Below are 11,117 nucleotides of genomic sequence, written 5' to 3'. Positions count from 1 at the left end.
AACCAGTATTCTGGCCTGAAGAATTTCATGGACTGTATAGTCCATGGGGTCACAAAGAGTCTGTCGCTACCAAGAGACTTTCACTTTTACTTTTCAGACATTTACAGATAAAGCAAGGGAATTACAAGATTCTAAACAAAACACATGACTATGAAACAAATTTCAGACTTAAAGATGTCGTGTCCAACTCTTTGTGACCCAATGGACTGTAGCCTATCAGGCTCCTCCGTCCATGGGATTTTCCAGGCAAGAGTACTAGAGTGGGTTGCCATTTCCTTCTCCAGGGGATCTTCCCTACCCAGGGATCGAACCCAGGTCTCCTGCATTGTGGGCAGACGCTTTATCCACTAAGCCACCAGGGAAGCCCATAGACTTTAAATATGATAATAAAAAAGATACATCACAAAAACATCAATCAAAAGAGAGCTGGTGTAGCTGTATAAATACAAAACAAAATAGATTTTAAGACAAGAAATATTACTAAAGACAATGAATAATGTTTCACAGTGAAAAGGCAAATATACCAGAATGATAAAACAAATATAAATAAAAATGTGCCCAACAACAGGGCTCAAAATACACAAAACTTTAATAACTAAATTTAAAGGAAAAATAGACTATATGATCATTATACTTGGAGGTTTGATACTCCTCTGTTAGTAAATGAAGATATACAGTTCAAAAAGAACAGAGAAGAATGAAATAAACATAAAAAAGGAAACAGCTAACTTTACATGAAAAATGTTTATATTAATATATAACACTATACCCAAAAATAGCAGAATGCACATTATTTCCAAGCAGACATGTACTATTCTCTAGGATAAACCATATGCTAAGTTATTTCCTCAGTACATTTAACAAGACTGAAATGAGGAAACAATAAAAATGTTCTCAAACTACATTAGAACTGATATAGAAATCAGTGACAGAAATTCAGATATAGAATTCAGTGACAGAAATTCGGGAAATGCCAAAATGTTTGGGAATTGAATATGCTTCTAAATAACTCAGAAGTTAAAGAAGATATCACAAGGAAAATTTTAAAAAATAAAACGGAACTAAATAAAAATGAAAACACAACATCCAAAGTTTGTAGGCTGCAGCCAAAGCTTTAAGCAAGGCTTAGATGGAAATGTATAGATTTAAACCAATGTTAGAAAAAAATAAAAACCTAAGTCAATATTCTGAACTTTTACTCAAGAAGCTAGCAAACTAACCAAATCAATGTCAAAGTAAGTTGGAGGAAAGAAATAATAGTAAGGGTGGAAATAATTAAGAGAAATACTTCTAATTTAGAAGTTATTATTAAAAATATTAACAATATCAATAAACTATAAACCAGAAAAACTTTCAAGAAAATTAATGAAACCAAAATCTGACTCTTGAAAATGTCAAGAACCTATGGCTACTTTCATACTTAATTGTCATTGACTATTGTTTTCTCTCTAAGATCAGGAACAGGGCAAAGAGGCCTGTTTTTACTGTTTCAATTAAATGCCTTTCCAAGGGGTCAAGCCACTGCCAAAAGCTAATCAATAGCACTAAGATTGGAAAGGGATAAGTAAAATGCCTTCATCCACTGTTGAAATAATCTCACAGGCAAAAAATTCTAAGGAATAGACCAAAATTCAAAATCTTACTAAAACAAATAAGCTTAGTAAGGTCACAGAATATACAATCAATACTCAAGAAAACCGATTCATTCTAAATGCTATCATGAAAAATTCAAGAGTCAAATTATCACTTGACATGGAATAAAAATATTGTATATAGCTAACAAAGAAAGTGAAATACTTGCACATTTAAAAATTCAAAACATTGATTAAGAAATTAAAGGGGCATTAAAAACCAAAGCAGAAAACTATCTGTAGAGATTTCATAATATTAATATGTTCTCTTCTCCAAAAATATATGTAGATTCAACATAATCTCTATCAAAATTTCAGTGGCAAAAGTCATTACCTCTTCCTAAAGTATAAACAGCAAATGGATTCCAATAGCTAAAACATATTTGAAAAAGAGGACTATAATTATAGGATGAACACTATTATTAGATCTAAATATAAAATTATTAATCTTTCTGAAGAAAACATAGGAGAAAATCTCCATTACCTAGAGTCATATTAAGTGTTTTCAGACATGACACAAAGCAAAATACAGAAAATATCAATAAATAGGAATTTATCAAAATTAAAATATATACTGGATAGAAAAATAGTTTAAGAGAAAGAAAGAATTAGTCAGCCACTGAGAAAAAATATTTACATATCACGTGGCCAACAATGGGACTGTATCAAGATTATATAAAGAAATCTGTAATTGCAACAGTAAGAAAATACACAATTCAATTAGAAAATGAGCAAAACACTTAATAGACATTTCACCAAAAAGGGACATATGGATCGCAAATAAATACGTGAAAATATGATCAACACCACATCAACATTAAACACTAAAGAAATACAAACTGAGCTTAAAGATATACCACTATGTCTCATTTATAGAATTGCTGCAATAAAAATTTTTACTAAGTACTGTTGAGAATCTGGAGCAACTGGATCTCTGAGATACTGCTGAGGAGGATGTAGAATGTAACAGCCACTCTGGAAAACAGTTTGGTTGTTTCTTACAAAATCAAATGTGCATATGTCACAGAATCCAGCAACCCAAGTTTACTCCAGAGCAGAGGCTGGCAAACTTTTTCTGTAAAATGCCAGGCAGTAAGTATTTTCAGTTTTAGAAGCCAAATTCCAACTCTATCACACATTCTTCATTTTATTTTTTCCAACCCTTTAAAAATGGTAAAAGAATTTAACATTGTATGAGCGTATGTTTTCATTTAATATGGGTAAATATCTGGAAGTGAAATTGGTAAATCACACGGTAAATGTGTATTTATTAAAGAGACTGTCAGATGGATTCCAAAATAGTCCCACTTGACATTTCCATCACTAAGTAACATTTGCAAAGTATGAAGGCTCTAGTTTCTTTTAAACACCTTCAATACTTGGCACTGTGGTTTTCCGTTACAGATATACTACTGAGTATCAGTATCACAAACCTCGTGGGTTTTACAAAAACAGGCCATGGATAAGATTCTTCCTGCAGGGCACACTGTGTTGGCTCATGCCCTAGAGAAAGAAAAGCTGACATTCACACAAACTTTTATACACAAATATTTATACTAGCTTTATTTATAAGAGCCAAAACTGAAACCAGGTCAAATGTTCTGCAATGGTTAATTGTGATGTATTCATAAATGGAGTGAGACAAAGAAAAATATAGAACCATGGATATGCATAACAACCTACATAGATCTCAAGAGCATCCTGTTGAGTGATAAAGATCTATTCAAAAGGGTGCATGGTGTATGATTCTGTCTACATAACATTTATAAAGTGGCAAAATTACAGTGATGAAGACCAGATCACTGGTTTCCAATGGTTGCTGCTGCTGCTGCTAAGTCGCTTCAGTCGTGTCCGACTCTGTGCGACCCCAGAGACGGCAGCCCACCAGGCTCCCCCGTTCCTGGGATTCTCCAGGCAAGAACACTGGAGTGGGTTGCCATTTCCTCCTCCAATGCATGAAAGTGGAAGGTGAAAGTGAAGTCGCTCAGTCGTGTCCAACTCGTAGCGATACCATGGACTGCAGCCTACCAGGCTCCTCCCTCCATGGGATTTTCCAGACAAGAGTACTGGAGTTCCAATGGTTAGGGTTATTTAGAAATATAAGAGAGTAAAATAATGTAATAGTTCTGTCTTATGATTATCAGTTCAGTTCAGTCACTCACTCGTGTCCGACTCATGATTATAGTGATGTTTATATCAGTTTTCAGTTGTGATAAAATTTTACATAACAACATTCTAAAGAAGAGTGCATATAAACCTGGCAATATCCAAATAAGATGCGTGGATTAGGTAATCATATTGTGCCAATGTCCTTCATAGTTGAGACGTAGTTTTGTATGGTATTTTATTTGAGGAGGTTAAGTTCACATTTTTTGTAATGTCTATGTTTTCCTAAAATTAGTAAAATAAAAAAATTTTAAAGTGAAAAAATGACATTCCATACACATTCAGTAGAATATCTATATTCAAAAAGATTCTCAATGCCATTCTAGAGTTACAGAATGGCATGATTCGAATTCTATTTAGGAGAAACTAGAACCTTCATACATATATTACTCATGAGACTGTAAAATGAGACAACCACTTAAGAATCAATTTGTCATTTTCTTAAACAAACATATATTTACCATATGACATACTAATTCCACTTCTAGATATTTACCCAAATTAAAAGAAAACATGCTTACACAGGAATATGTATGTATGCATGCTAAGTCGCTTCAGTAGTTCTGACTCTTTGCGACCCTAAGGACTGTATAGCCTGTAGGCTCCTCTGTCCATGGGATTCCCCAGGCAAGAATACTGGAGTGGGTTGCCATGCCCTCGTCCAGGGGATCATCACAGGAATATACATAACATACACAAATATATATCATCCAAAACCTGAAAACAATAACAATCCAAATGTGAAACAATAAATGAATAAATAATACGACATGTCTATACATTGGAATGTGATTTCCCTGGTGGCTCGGATGGTAAAGCATCTGCCTGCAATGTGGGAGACCAGGGTTTGATCCCTGGGTCGGGAAGATCCCTTGGAGAAGAGAATGGCAAACCACTCCAATACTCTTGGCTGGAAAATTCCATGGATGGAGGAACCTGGTGGGTTACAGTCCACGGGGTTGCAAAGAGTATGACACGACTGAGCGACTTCACTTTCTTTTTAAGAGGAGAGTGAAAAAGCTGGCTTAACCCTCAATACTCAATAATATATATACTGGAATATTATTCTGCAATATAAAGAAACTCCATATGCATACAAATGTAATCAAATATCCAACCATCATACACGTGAAAGAAACTAGATACACGTATTTTATGATTCTTTTTAAATAAGATTTTTTAAAAAGGAAAATCCATTAGGACAGAAAGTATATAGGCATTTTGTTGGAAAGAGAGAGTCAGCTACGGATAAAAATGAGGACAATTTTATAATAATGCAAGTGTTCTAAAACTGGACTGGGGTAATGGTTACATAGATGTATATATATACAAAACCTCAACAGACTGTACAGTTTCAATAGATATGTTTTATGATATGTAAATTATATAACAGTACAGCTGTAAAAATAAATAAATAAATAAAAGCCAAACACCTAGATTCAGAGAATAGATTGGTTGGCTGCCAGAGGCAAGGGATGAGGAACAAGCAAAATGAGTGAAGGGGGTCAAAAGAGAAAAACTTCTAGTTACAAAATAAATAAATCATGAAGATATAATGTATAGCACGGTGACAGTGATTAAAAACATGTATTCCATATTTAGTGTTGCTAGAAGAGTAAGTCTTAAAAGTTCTCATCACAAGAAAAAATTTCAACTATGTGAAAATGGATAATAATGACACTGTGGTCATCATATCCCAACATGTACAATTATCAAGTCATTATGTTTTACACCCAAAATTACTATAATGGTATATATCAAGCACATCTGAACTTTTTAAAAAAGGAAAAAATTCTGTTCATATAAAATTTTTCATTTTGACAAAAGAAAAATATATCAATAGATACACAGAAAGACAATGAATACCATTCCGTACTATTTGTGATTTTAAAAGGTAGTTTTAATAAACCAGGAATAGAAGAAATCTTCCTTGATATTTTTTACTGTATCTACAAGCTCTTATGAAAAAATATTTGGGGAATTCTCTTTAAAAAAAAGACACACCACCACCTCTGAAAACATCAAGTTGAAGGTCATAGGAAAATAGGTATGAGTGAGACAGCAGTAGAGCTGTTTTTTCATCCATAAACCCAGTTTACTAAGAGCATCCATCCTGCCACCATTTCCCCTGTTTCCTCTCTCTGTCCTAGCTGTCAATTCTCTGTCTATATTTGGATTCTTTGCTGCAAGTGACCAAAAAAAAAAAAATCCAATTAAAATTAGGCCAAAAAATATGTGTGTATGTGTGTATATATGTGTGTGTGTGTTTATATATATGTATATATATACATATATATAATATAAATATATATGCTGTTATTGCTAAGTCACTTCACTCATGTCTGACTCTGTGCAACACCATAGATGGAAGCCCACGAGGCTCCCCCATCCCCGGGATTCTCCAGGCAAAAACACTGGAGTGGGTTGCCATTTATTTCTCCATAAATATATATATATATATGTGTATATATAAACGTATATATGTATATAATATAAATATATATATACACATAATATATACATAAATATATGTGTGTATATAAATGTATATGTGTATATAATATAATTATATATATGTGTGTATATATATATATGTAGTGCTTTACTTCTAATATGTGAATTTTATATGTTTGAAATTTGATTCTATGAACCTGTCAGGTCTCTGATATTTCTCATTACTAACTATTCAGCAAGAAGCTTTTGCAGTAACCTCAAATAAAAATATCACTGCAAAATGCAGAGTGTCTTAACTATTTTCACCCCACTTTATATATAACAAAACTCAGGCTAGAAATAGATATTAAACAATTTGCCAAGACCACGTGCTGCATTTCTAAGGTCACTCAGGTAAGAACCATGGCCAGGATGAGGGCCTACCTTCAACAACTCTTTCCTACCCAGTAGAACCAGGCAGGTCCTCCAAGTGCCTAGTCACTTCGGTAGTGTCCAACACTTTGAGATAGTTATGAACTATAGCTTGCCAGGCTTCCTTGTCCATGGATTCTCCAGGCAAGAATACTGGAGTGGCTGCCATGCCCTCCTCCAGGGGATCTTCCCAATCCAGGGATCAAGCCCACATCTCTTTTGATTCTTGCATTGGCAGGCAAGCTCTAGTGCCACCTGGGAAGCCCCAAATATCCAACTAGAATTAAAGCTCCTTTTAATCCATATAGATCTGAACCTATCTACACTAATACTAGACATAGAAAGGTTAATCAACGTTAGTTTCATGAACTTTGCTGCCTGTTGGGACATTGCATACCCACCCTTGGAAAGAGTAGGCCTTCAAACAGCTTTTCTATTACCTGGGAGTCAGTATAAATAATGACAGTATAAAATGTCAGAATTTAAATTTACAGAGAGGAAATAGCCTAATTTGCAATTTCTTCATCTCTGATATCATGATGCATCAGTGCACCCATAATTGGTTTGACATTGAATTTCATAACAGAAAGCATCTGGGCTCACTCCCATGGTGACCAATGAGAGCAATTTCTGAAGCTGGGACAAATTATCCCCTTTAAGAACAACAGTAGCTGTCTCAGTGATCTATAAATGTGTCTTCCCCTTTAGCCTGGGAGAATATTCATGTTGCAAGAAAGCAGAAACAAGGGCATTATGGGAGGGATGGCTCTGGTGGAAAACCAACTGTTCCCCATTTGCTTTTTGGTGGCCAATGAGCCTTTATGCACCGCATAACTGCTCCTTCCCATCCTCCTGATTAGACACACCTGCCTACTGTATACATGCCTGATCATTAAGTACCTTTATCAGTATGCGAGAAGTTCCCTTTCACATTGCATCTCCGTAGCCTGAAGGGGAAACCCTTTTCAGAGAATCAGCATAAGGGCAAATGCTTCAGTAAATGAAATAAGAGTCAAGAAGAAAAATCCCTGGACCTCAGCCTCCTTTTTATAAATCTAAGACTAAAGCTTAAAAGGAGAGGGATTATCTGAATGATTTTACCACTCTAAATTCGCTATCTTTTGCTCCTCCTAATTTTATATTGATAACAGCAAAGACCATAGTAAAATATAACTATCAGAAACATCCTATTATATTTAATAAAACATTTTAAAAATGTAAATGTCTCTGAAATATGACTGTGGCTCAGATCTCTCATGGGAAATTGTAGAACAGTTCTCCAAATTTCCTAAAAGAGTTATAACATCATGCCCTTTAACTTCACAAATATATCATAAAATATCTTTCCCCACAAATATTGAGCTTTCAAGTCAGTGTGCTTTCAATGTTTTTTTTTCCCCCTAAATTTAACAAATCACTGAATTAAACCACTGCTACTTTTCCAGCACCAAGATGGTTATTTTGGTGGATGTGAAGTGAAGTGAAGTCATTCAGTTGTCCGACTCTTTGCAACCCCATGGACTGTAGCCCACCAGGCTCCTTGGTCCATGGGATTTTCCAGGCATGAATACTGGAGTGAGTTGCCATTCCCTTCTCCAGGGGATCTTCCCATTTTGGTGGATCAGATCAGGTCAGATCAGTTGCTCAGTTGTGTCCAACTCTTTGCGACTCTATGAATCACAGCACGCCAGGCCTCCCTGTCCCTCACCAACTCCCGGAGTTCACTCAGACTCAGGTCCATCGAGTCAGTGATGCCATCCAGCCATCTCATCTTCTGTTGTCCCCTTCTCCTCCTGCCCCCAATCCCTCCCAGCATCAGAGTCTTTTCCAATGAGTCAACTCTTCACATGAGGTGGCCAAAGTACTGGAGTTTCAGCTTTAGCATCATTCCTTCCAAAGAAATCCCAGGGCTGATCTCCTTCAGAATGGACTGGTTGGATCTCCTTGCAGTCCAAGGGACTCTCGAGAGTCTTCTCCAACACCACAGTTCAAAAGCATCAATTCTACGGCGCTCAGCCTTCTTCATAGTCCAACTCTCACATCCATATATGACCACAGGAAAAACCGTAGCCTTGACTAGACGAACCTTTGTTGGCAAAGTAATGTCTCTGCTTTTGAATATGCTATCTAGGTTGGTCATAACTTTCCTTCCAAGGAGTAAGCGTCTTTTAATGTGTCTTTTAATTTCATGGCTGCAGTCACCATCTGCAGTGATTTTGGAGCCCAGAAAAATAAAGTCTGACACTGTTTCCACTGTTTCCCCATCTATTTCCCATGAAGTGGTGGGACCGGATGCCATGATCTTCGTTTTCTGAATGTTGAGCTTTAAGCCAACTTTTTCACTCTCCATTTTCACTTTCATCAAGAGGCTTTTGAGTTCCTCTTCACTTTCTGCCATAAGGGTGGTGTCATCTGCATATCTGAAGTTATTGATATTTCTCCCGGCAATCTTGATTCCAGCTTGTGTTTCTTCCAGTCCAGCGTTTCTCATGATGTACTCTGCATATAAGTTAAATAAACAGGGTGACAATATACAATTTTGGTGGATAAGGAATAATAATTGGTAATCACTCTTTTTTTTGAATTTACCTATGAAAATCTGAGCTCTTGACAACAAAAATATCCTCTCCTTCAATCCCCTCCCTCAACACTACATCTCGTGTCAACTCAGGTGGATAAACATAAGGTTCACAGTTTTTCTCACTTCTGTGTTCACTAAATTTGTGCAGAATTCAAGATATATGTCAAAATTAAATCTTAAAGATTGTACACAGTAGAAACTAAACATATGACCCTCAAGAGACTAACTTATAATCAATTTATGATTTGTATGATTTTGTATACAATTTGATAAATTTGAACAAATGTGTATAGTAAGGAACTACCACCATGATGAAGATACAGAACATTTCCATCACCCCAAAAAGCTTTCCTGAGAGCCTTTCTAGTCAGTTCTCTCCTTTCACCTCTTGTCCTTGGAAATTGCTGATCCCCTTCTTCATCTATAGTTCTGACTTATATAGAACTTCATATGAACGCATTTTTCGATGTTTGATGTTACACTTTTAAGACTTATTTATGTTCCTGCCCATGTCAGTAGTTCATTCAACTTTATTTCTAAGAAATATTCTATTTATGGATATAACACACTTAGTTTATCCATTCATCATTTGATGGACATTTGGATCATTGTCCAGTTTGGTAATATTATAAAACTTCTGTGAATTATAGAATGCAAGTTTGTGTTAAGATATATTTTCATTCATCTTCAGTAAATGTCTAGGAGTGGAATTGCTGGGTCATATTGAAAGTACATGTTTATCTATAAGGGACTGCTAAATTGTTTCCCAAGGAGGCCATAGACTTTTGCATTCTCACTAGCGAATATGATATCCAATTGCTTTATGAACACCAACATTTGGTGTCATCTTTCTATTTACTTGTTGCTATCCTAATGATATTAAAAAAAAACACATTGTGCTTTAATTTTCATTTCTATGATAACTAATAATATCAACCTTCTTTCAACATTTTTGTCATTCCTACATCCCCTGTGTTAAATATCTCTTCAAAATCCTTGCCAGTTTTTTAAGTGGATATTTGTTTTCTTATCACTGTTTTTTCCTTCAATGTCTGAAAAATGTTTCTGTAGTCATACACAAAAAAGTGCTATTATTGGATGAGAGGCACACCATTCTTCACTTTACAAGATAGTGCCAACTTGTCTTTTTGACTTGTTTTAATAATAGATGTTTAACTGAAAATATTAATATAACATATTAAAATATAGAGTCTGATAAGTTTTGAAATATGTGCACACCCTTGAATCATCACCACAATCCAACTAATGAACACATTCAAATTCATGAAAAAGTTTCCTTGTCTACATCTGAAATTCCTCCAAATTCTCCCAACTATCCACACTCCCCAACCAGAGGCAGCCATTGGTTTTCTTTCTGTAACTATAGTTTTAGTTTTCTTTTTTAGTTTTAGTTTCTGTTTTCTTTCAAACTATAGTTTGCATATTACAGAATTTTATATAAATGGAATACTATATATACATACATGTCTATGTACACACCCACACACACACGTATGCACATACACATGCATGTGGCTATTAGCATAACTGATAATATCTTTGGCAGTTACACTTTCTCCTATCTTTGTTACAGTTCTCCTATCTTAAGCTGACCCTATCCAGTACTGTGCTGTAAATGACTTCTCTGTAATCAAAGACTTTGTCATTAATACATGTTATTAGACAGTTTACTTTGTCTTAAAACTGATAACTAGCCCGAGGGGAGATATTTTACAACAATGCAAATAACTTTCGCTTCATCAAAATTTCCCCCTAAATTTACCAATAGGCACTCTGCATTCTAATGCAAACAAGAGGCATCCGATCTTTTTTTTTTTTTTTTAATGTATATGCTGATCTATTGGTTTGAGCTC

General features: G+C 35.2%; 1 non-coding gene across 1 annotated transcript; it reads right to left on the bottom strand.

Annotated features, from left to right (window-relative positions):
* Positions 1-290: 290 nt before the first annotated feature.
* TRNAC-ACA (transfer RNA cysteine (anticodon ACA)) lies at positions 291-362 on the bottom strand. Its single transcript has one exon. It is a non-coding gene; the product is annotated as a tRNA-Cys (tRNA).
* Between the last annotated feature and the right edge of the window lie 10,755 nt (positions 363-11,117).

Source organism: Bos indicus, chromosome 29, assembly GCF_029378745.1.
Source record: "Bos indicus isolate NIAB-ARS_2022 breed Sahiwal x Tharparkar chromosome 29, NIAB-ARS_B.indTharparkar_mat_pri_1.0, whole genome shotgun sequence".
Taxonomy (NCBI): domain Eukaryota; kingdom Metazoa; phylum Chordata; class Mammalia; order Artiodactyla; family Bovidae; genus Bos; species Bos indicus.
This window is presented reverse-complemented; position numbering and strand designations above follow the sequence as displayed.